At 36.1% G+C, this 9,305-nt stretch overlaps 1 protein-coding gene across 1 annotated transcript in view; it reads left to right on the forward strand.

Moving 5' to 3' along the window:
• The window catches only part of BTRC (beta-transducin repeat containing E3 ubiquitin protein ligase), a 183,292-nt gene that overhangs the window by 27,824 nt on the left and 146,163 nt on the right, over positions 1-9,305 (forward strand). The gene's annotated exons all lie outside the window — the stretch shown is intronic.

Here is a 9,305-nt window from a genome sequence, read left to right on the forward strand (position 1 = left end):
TATTTTCACATATGGTTAGTTCAATATTATTTTTACCTTGTATCTAATGAAGGGCTTGTGCAAAGAATTAGAAAAATATTTAAAGTTTATTTAAGACTAGGTAATCTTAAATCCTGAGCATATGACAAGTTTTTACAGTATGCTGAAAGAGAATGAATGAGGGAAGGCACCATTGCTAACTCCTTTATGTTGTGGAACTTCCCAGTCTTCCATTGGAACACCTGGTTCATAAGTGATATTTTACCATATGTAACATCAGATCAGGGAATCAGATGTCAATCGATATCATAAAAAGTTAAGATTAATCACCTTTTTAACTGGAAAATTAAAAGTTCTAATATTTTCCCCTCTACACTCCAAAGGATTATCTTGCTTACCTCCTGGTATGTGCACAGCCTACTTTGGAAACCAACTTGTCTCACACAAAGGATGAAGATGCATAGTGGCAGAATTGAGTTCTTTGTCTTTTCTTATTTTCTCTTCGGATTTCATCTATCTTTGAAAGCATCTCGACTGAGAAAATCCTTTGAACAGCATAGCCAGTATAATGCAAACTTCTTGTATTGTATAGCATGCCCCTCTAAAACAAAGTGCATGCCCAGGAATCTGGATCTAGGACTTCCAAGGCTTTAGTAACTAAATTACAGATTTTGTAGAATATGTACATTGTTTAGCTGGGGGAAAAAAGGAGATATTTCCTTCTCAATTCTATTTAAAAGAACTTACTATTTTTGTAGGGTTATAGGTAGAGATCTGTGACTAAAGTACATTAAATTTTTTTTTTTATAAAAGAAGGAGACTCTTTGGTAATTTATTTTTTATAATAATTCATTTTTCACTGTGGAAATGGTTTAAATAGCAACTAAATTATTGTCAAATATAAATATTGGAAATTGAATATTTTTAGATCGAATTGCCAATGACGGTACAATGAATCTTTATAAAGATACTATTTTGTATCTTGGAGGGTGAAAGACATATAGATGTCTTATGTATATATGGAATTTATACCTCTTAAAATCTTTGAAAAAGTACTCTTTTTGCAGCATGCAGCTTGCTTGGCTTGTGGATTTCACTTAGCTTCTATTGGGGATTTTGGCTTATTCCCGAGATAAGGTTTTTTGGTCCATTTAAAGACTCAACTATCTAGTTTCAGTGGTAAAGCTAAAAGCAGAGTCATCTTCCACTTCTTCCCCTTCCACAAAATACACACAGTCACAGACTGACTAGTTATGAGTAAAACAAAAGCAAATCATCTCTTAATACAGGAACAGAGGGAAGAAATAAAGAAGGCCCTAGCCCAGGGAGAGTAAGAGTTAAAATAATTAACAATCAACAGGGTATAACACACTCTTGATAAGAGTGGTAGGGGCATGTCCCAGTAGCCTGCAGTTCCCTATACAGTACATGGCTACACATGGCAGGAATAGCAATTTGACCAGTGAGTTCCAGGAGGTGTTAACAGCAATAGCACAGATGTGAATGCATGTCTGCTTGTAGCATACTGCCTGGAGATGAGGCCAGAGGTTTTCTTTTAAGGAGCGTTCTGCATGAGTCATAGCAGTTACTAAGAATGCTAGGACACACATACACAAAATATTCATAAATTATCCTGTCAAAGTTCATCACAAAAATCCAGTTTCTCGCATGATTCTAACAGCACTAGCACCTAAATTTACATTATTGCACTGTAATAAGATTGCATCATCTTGCTTATGGCCTGGAATCTGCCAGCTTCCACTAATTTAAAAATCATTGCAAGGTGGCATTTGCTTGGGGAGTTTAGGCCTCCCAAAGGGGGATCAATAGAACAAATGAAGAAAATGGGACTGTAGAGAGATGGGGTTTTGTACATTATTTTAGCCCATTGGTTGGTTTAATTTTCATGTGTGGGTCTAGCCAGATAGCCTAACATTGGAATCCTTTTATTTTTTTTAAGAGACAAGGTCTCGGCCGGGCACGGTGGCTCACACCTGTAATCCTAGCACTCTGGGAGGCTGAGGCGGGCAGATTGTTTGAGCTCAGGCGTTCAAGACCAGCCTGAGCAAGAGCGAGACCCTGTCTCTACTAAAAAAAATAGAAAGAAATTATCTAGACAACTAAAAATATATAGAAAAAATTAGCCAGGCATGGTGGCGCATGCCTGTAGTCCCAGCTACTCAGGAGGCTGAGGCAGGAGGATTGCTTGAGCCCAGGAGTTTGAGGTTGCTGTGAGCTAAGCTAACGCCACGGCACTCACTCTAGCCAGGGCAACAGAATGAGACAAGGTCTCACTTTGTCGCCCAGACTGGAGTGCTGTGGCGTGATCTTAACCTACTGTGATCTCGAACTGTTGGGCTCAAGGGATCCTCCTGCCTCAGCCTCCTAAGTAGTAGGGACTACCAGGCACGCACCACCATGCCTGGCTAATTTTTGAATTTTTTGTAGAGACAAGGTCTTGCTATGTTGCCCAGGCTGGTCTCGCTTGAACTCCTGGCCTCAAGTGATACGCTCACCTTGCCCTCCCAAGTGCTAGGATTACAGGCATGAACCGCTGTACCTGGCCACTGTGGTACCCTTAACAAATGGTGTTGGCTTACCACCACAGCAAAGTATGTGGTATAGAACCATCTTCATTCTTGATCTACTTGAGACTGGTATTAATGCACACTTTGCCACAGCTCATAATCATAATGGCATTAATATCTTTTGCTTGGAGAAGTCTGTACAAAAATCAGTCACTGCTAATGGTAGACAGTCTTTAGATTTCAGCAGGTATCAGAGTTTGTTAATGTTTTTTGTTTTTATATGATGAAAGTCCCTATCAAAGTAATTCTTCCTCTGAAAGATTTTAAAGTTGGGTATTATATTATTTAAATAACATTCTTGTATACATTCTGTTATTTGTTTTCTTCATGGGGAAATCCAGAGTCTTTAAGAATGCAATCCTAAAATAAAGTTGTTACATATTGGAGAAAGGCAGAATGATTGTGTCGTTATGGCAACTCAAATGGGGAAAATGAAAACAGCACAGATAAGCTGCATCCTGTTGTCATAGCAACCATAGTTGTGAAAATGATTAAAGCTGGTCTAGAAAGGATGTATTGTAGCTTTAGTCCATTGAAAGTAAATAGTGTAAGAAAAAACAGGGAGAATTGGTTTTAGACAAAAGTTAAATCCCTCTGGTGCCACAAGTTGCTAGTACCACTATGTATAGACACATCTCTGTCCTTTCTAATTATAATTTTATTCCTGAAAATTATTTAAAAAAATAATAGGGTGTTTTCCTTTTTTCCTCCTTCCCCCTTTTTTCACCTAGTGCTTAATTTTCCTTCTTTTCCATACCCTCTTTCTGTGTCATTTTAGTCTTAAGTGTTGAACTGTAACGTAAACATCTAATGTCATGGCAATTTGTAAAGCATCCAGTGCAGCATTATGATTGCATGTGAACAGATGGATTTGATGATAAATGATAAGCATCCTCTAGGTGTGAAGAAATTTATTTTAGCTGTGTCTTTCAAACTTTCTTTGTAACCACAGCTTCTTAAGTGTTATTTTAAATGCCATTATTCTACTTGCCCATCATAGCAAAATATTTCATCCCAGTGGAGTGGAGACATGTTAGGAATAAACCTGATGAAAGCTGTGCTCTTTGTTCAGCAGCTGGCTGCTTGCACAGGTTTTTGTGGTAATGGAATCACCATCTCTGTATTAGAGTATTGATCTGCTACTTGGTAGGTGCTGTGTAAAAGAAGTATCCCTGTAACAATGTATTAAAGTGGTTTAAGAGCAGTCTATATTACAAATGAGTCGGAGGAAGGCAGAGTTCTGCAAGACTGGACATGTGCTATAAATATCCGTAAAACTGAGGATTTTATCTAAAAACTTGTGTTGAAATTCCCATATTTTCATACACATTTAATTGCAAACAGTTGAACATTACCTGAGCATGAGTTGCCTACACTAATGCCATTACCCTTCTTTGCCCTTTAGTAGAGGTTTTTATATTTGATGCTCTTGTGTTGAAAACTGTGGTGTGAAAACAAGTCAGTTAGGTGAAATAATATTGACTGACCAAAGAACAGTGTTTTAAAGTAATCCATTGAATATTTCCAATCCAAATCCAAATATAATATTAATGTTGATTTTGCTTATACATAAGTCGATTTTCATAAATAGCCTCTTAATGTTAAACATTGCCTAGTTTTGCCTGGCTAACCAAAATCTGTTCTTTCATATAGGTATAGAGAAGAAACCTCTTTTTAAAAAGCAGAAAAAGATGGGGGAGGAAGAGAAGAGAGAAATAATGATTTTTTAAAAAGGATTTGTAAAAAGCTCATTTTTTTTTCCTGTTATTTAGTATGTATGTGACTTATGATTTACCACACAACTTGGGCGTTTAAATGGATCAGATACAACAGACAGTTCAAAGATTGCATTAACAAGTTAGCCAGCATTTTAAAGGAGTTTGAAAATGAAAGACCATCAGTGTTTATATTCCATTGTGCCAAGATAGGGTAGTACCATTGGGATTTAACAATGCATGGATGTGAATGTCCCTCTCTTCTAACTTATCTTGGAAAAGAAGATTTTATAGCTACTTTGTAAATCTGATGCACTGATTTTTAGATTGGTGTCTAAAATGGGCAAGAACATCAGGTTGTACATTTGAGATTTACTAGTTTGCATCTTGACTTATGATAAATTGGATTGGAATATCAGGTACTTTATTTTCCTGGAAGAAAAAAATTATTAGGTATACTCATCACTCCCCATTTCACAATTTCTTGTCATATTTCACTTGCTTTGGAAATATTCATTTTGTGTCCTTCTTGTGAATATGTAAGTGTTAATACTAATGTCCTGAGAGAAAGGAGAATTTCTTATCTTAACTCCATAATAACCATACCATCATAGAAAATGTCCTCACAACATATCAAGTAATCAAATAGCCAGTAAACCTATTCTCCTGCTAAATTCCATAAACTGGATGGGGAAGGTAGATAATGTTCATTTTTTGTTACTTACCAGGGAACGTGACACTTGGTCTTTGAAATGGATATTTATTTCATATATTGTAGCTGCCAATCAGTCAGTGATTTGCAAACAGCAAAGTAAACACACTGCTGAAAATGAGTTTCTTCTCTCTGCTAGTCTGTGGTGCCCAGGAAATCAGATGTAATATGGTTGCATTTATTTATGTAGGCATTTATTCTCTTTCTAATGAGCAAGTAATTTTCTTTTCTCTACTCCTACACAAAAGTTAAATTAAGGAGTACCCAAGAGGGCTGGGAAACTTGGTTTGCAGTCATTGAAATATTGTTAGATATCAGGGGATCCTTTCATGAGCGCGAGTTTCCCTCTCCTTAGGAAGAAAGCTCCCTTTAGAACTCATTGTTAGAGCAAACACATCTGTAGAGGAGGATGATCCATAAGTTTAGTGTGAGGGTTTGTCTCTTCTCCCTATCAAAGGATTTTACTCTGTGGCTTCTTTTGCTCTTTTTGCCTGGAAAGTGAGGGAAAAGAGCTCTGATCTCTCATATGGCAGCCAGCCTGGCCTTAATATGTGGATTATTAACAACTGCTATGAACAAACATGTAAATCCATCTGGGGGAAAAAAGAGTGTTTCAAATGCCAAACTTTCTTTTCTTTTTTCTTTTTCCTCTCTCCTTTTCCCTCCTCTTCCCTTCTCTTTTCTTTCTTCCCTACCCTCCATCTCAGAAATACATAAAGCCTAATCCTCCCAATGAACTCTGTGATCATTTGAAATTTGTGTATAGGCCAACTCCACATCATCAAAAATTGTTGTGTAACCCCATGATTCCCAGGCCTCAGCTGGTGGCCTAGTTATTTCAAATCATATTTAATGCAATAAATTCTAGGGCAATAAAAGAATTTGGACAGTCCCTTAGAGCTTATTGCAATGGGATTTGACTTTAATGCAGTGAAATTCTAGTATAACCAAATAATTTTTTTGTGTCATGATTTAAAAGGTCTTTAAGTACATGTGTAGGCAATTGAGTTTGTAAAACCTAATCTGAGGTAATTGTAGTTTTACTCTTATCAAGTGAATGAGCACTTAAAAAAACAGGAATTCTCTTTATTTAGCATAAGGTGACTTTTAATAATGTGGCAAAAAAAGTGTAAGTGAACATCCTTCTTGTTCTGTTATGGGGAGAATAAAGATACCACCTGGCTGAATGCATAAGTTTGTTTACTAAGACGGTTTCCTATTGATTGGTATTAAAATGACTTTTATTGGCATAGAAAACATGTGGCATCTAGGCATTATTATGATGCCCTGCTTCCTGCTAATGTTGAATAATTTATGTGATTAAAAACAATTTTTTATTTTATTCTTTGAAATTTAGTGGTCTTACAGGAAATTTAGTCATAGACCAGATATTTAGAACTTACATTGATACAAACAAAAGAAAAATAAAACACAAATATTGAGTAATTAATAAAAACAGAACATTGATGTTAGAAAAATTTGATCATTTTCTTATGCTCTGGAGTTCTTATCTCAAGCCAGTGACTTTAAAGATCTTTTGTGTACTGAAGCAGAATAGTGAAAGTGTTTTTATAGAAAGTTATAAAAAAAAGTCTACATATTAATTTGCTTTGGGTCATTCTAGTCTCTCTGGTAAATTCATAATTAGGAAGGGCTTTTTAAGACTGTGTTCTAGTCTCCCAGGTACACAGCTACTCCATATCTGGTAAATCTAAATTCATATGTGAGGAGGTTATGTTTTTTTAAAGCATATTATTTACACAATTCACTGGAATGGCTCCTTTGGAAGTTGGGTGGCTCTCTTATGTAATTATGTACTTAGTAACCCTGCTCTACAAAGCAGTAGAAATTCAAGTAAGAATAATTTACTGCTTATGCATAGTTATTAGAATTTTAAAGCATTTGTTTGTTCAAAATTCTAGTTTATCAGAGTGTTATATTTGACTAATTGCCTACTTAATAAATAATAATGAATTTAGGAGGCAGCCAAATTTTAGCAGTTTTAAGTGAGCATCAGGAGCCATTCCCTGTCCCCTCTTCTTGTTTGAAAGGATTTCCATCCCTTTTAGTCCAAATTTTGTGGTGAAACTACTAATTCCTATTTTTAAAAAAATCTATATTAGAAGTGTTGTAGATGGACTTAAATCACAGAATTTGGGAATTTTATTGTTATTAGGCACCATTAGAAATATTTTAATCAACATTTTACCAACAAAGAATCTGAGGCGCATAGAAATTAAGTGAACTGCACAAGTCTGCACCAGAACCTGGTGACTTAACTCCTGGATTAGGGTCACACCTCCTCTTAGTTATCATGATAATTCAACAGTTTATTTCACCAGGGATTTCTTGAACACTTCTGCTATGTATACAATTGCGGGCTAGGCATCTAGAGGTTATGAGAGTAGTATGAGTTTATATGGCCTAACAGTAATATCATACTAGTAAAATTTTACATTTTAATCTTAATTTATCTAGTGTTTATAAATGTTAACTTGTGGTGGCTAAACCTTTAAATCTCATTGTTTCTACTAAATTATAATCTCTTTAAAAGCAGGGACTCATTTAGCTCTCATAAAGTCAATCTAGTTTTATTTTGGAAGGCTTAAATTAAAATTTTTTTTCCAGGCATTGATGGCATTGTTGGAATAAGTGTAGCTTCCCATGGTGTCTACTCTGGGGATAATACTCATTTTAAAATTATATTTCTGTCTTCATCAAGTACTTTTGGTTTCAGATAACAGATTGCCTCATTCTTCCCGTAAGCAAGAAGGGGCAGCTATTTTAAGGAAACAGAGATAGCTCATGGAACTAAAGGGAAAAAGATGTGTGGTCAGGCCCCACAAGGACCTGGAGCTAGGCATTAGAATACCTTCAGGACTCAAAGCCTCAGCTCTTGGCATTTCTGGGATAAATACCACTTGGTCATGGTGTATAATCCTTTTTGTGTGCTGCCAGATTTTATTTGTCAGTATTTTGTTGAGAATTTTCGCCGGTATATTCGTAAGGGATATTGGTCTGTAATCTCCATTCTGCTATTGAGACCATCCAATGAGTTTTAAAATTTTGGTTGTTGTCAGTTCTTACATTTCCATTTAGTTCTTCTTTATATCTATTGTTTCTTTGCTGACTCATTCTTTCTTTCAAGAATGTTTGCCCTTAGTTATTGGAACATTTTAATCCTAGCTGTATTAAATTCTTTGTCTTTAAAGTTAATTTCAGCATCTGTTTCATCGTGGTATTGGCATCTATTGATACCGGTTGAAAAATTTCTCCCTTTTTGATATCCTGAATAATATTTGGATTGTATCCTTGACATTTTTAAAATTATAAGACACTGAATTTTGTTTAAATCTGATTGAAAATGTTGATATTTTTATTTTATCACTCACTCAACCCAGTTCGATTCAGCCTTCAAGTTTAGCTTTCTGTAAGATTGTGGTTTCAGTATCTATTACATTTTGAAAGCCTTTGCAGTACTATTGAGATATGTTCCACGTGTGTGCCACTCATTGGCCAGTCTGAAATCTGGATGGTAGTCCATCTTGTAGTTTGGTTCTCAAAGCCTATAGCTTGCTGTTTTGGGCTATATCCACCCATGTACAATTTGTTGATGAACACAGGAGTTTATTAACCACTTTAAAGGATTGCTTTCCTGAGTTCCTACCTCTTAATGATTTCTCTAGTACTGTCTGGTTCCCTGAGGCTCCCTTTTTCAGTCCTCCAGCCAGAAAACTAGGGCTTTATTTAATCCTGCATATGTTACTGCATCTGGGGCTAAGTGATGGGAGGATAGAGTGGAGGGAAAAAGCAAGAGGTTTTACCTCACCCTTTTAGGATCACAATTCCTCTGATCAGATTTCCTTACTTCAGAGTGTTAGGCTTTGGTAGGTCTCTCCTTGTGTTGTGACCTTTCATCATGGGATTGCTTGGAGAGAATGGAGAGGACTTTAAAGAAAAATGAGAGATTTTTACATTCTGAGTGTTAGGATACCCCTTATTCACTCCTTAAACTACAACTCTAGAGTGCTCTTTCTGGAGCTCTCTTTACCAACACCAGTACCTACCACTTTTGGGTTTCAAATTGTAGTCCAGGCTGGTATATACTGGAAGAACAATAAGATAAATTGATTATTGGTTTAGTGCTATGTAAGTCTTCTTCCCCAGTCTACCTGCTAGTATTTACATTTCAGAGTATGTGTATGTATTAATATATACATACAGTCATGCATCTTTTTTTTTGAGACAGAGTCTCACTGTGTTGCCTGGGCTAGAGTGCCGTGGCATCATCTTAGCTCACAGCAACCTCAA

The sequence above is a fragment of the Propithecus coquereli genome, unplaced genomic scaffold, assembly GCF_000956105.1.
Source record: "Propithecus coquereli isolate 6110/MARCELLA unplaced genomic scaffold, Pcoq_1.0 Scaffold73, whole genome shotgun sequence".
In the NCBI taxonomy this organism is placed as follows: domain Eukaryota; kingdom Metazoa; phylum Chordata; class Mammalia; order Primates; family Indriidae; genus Propithecus; species Propithecus coquereli.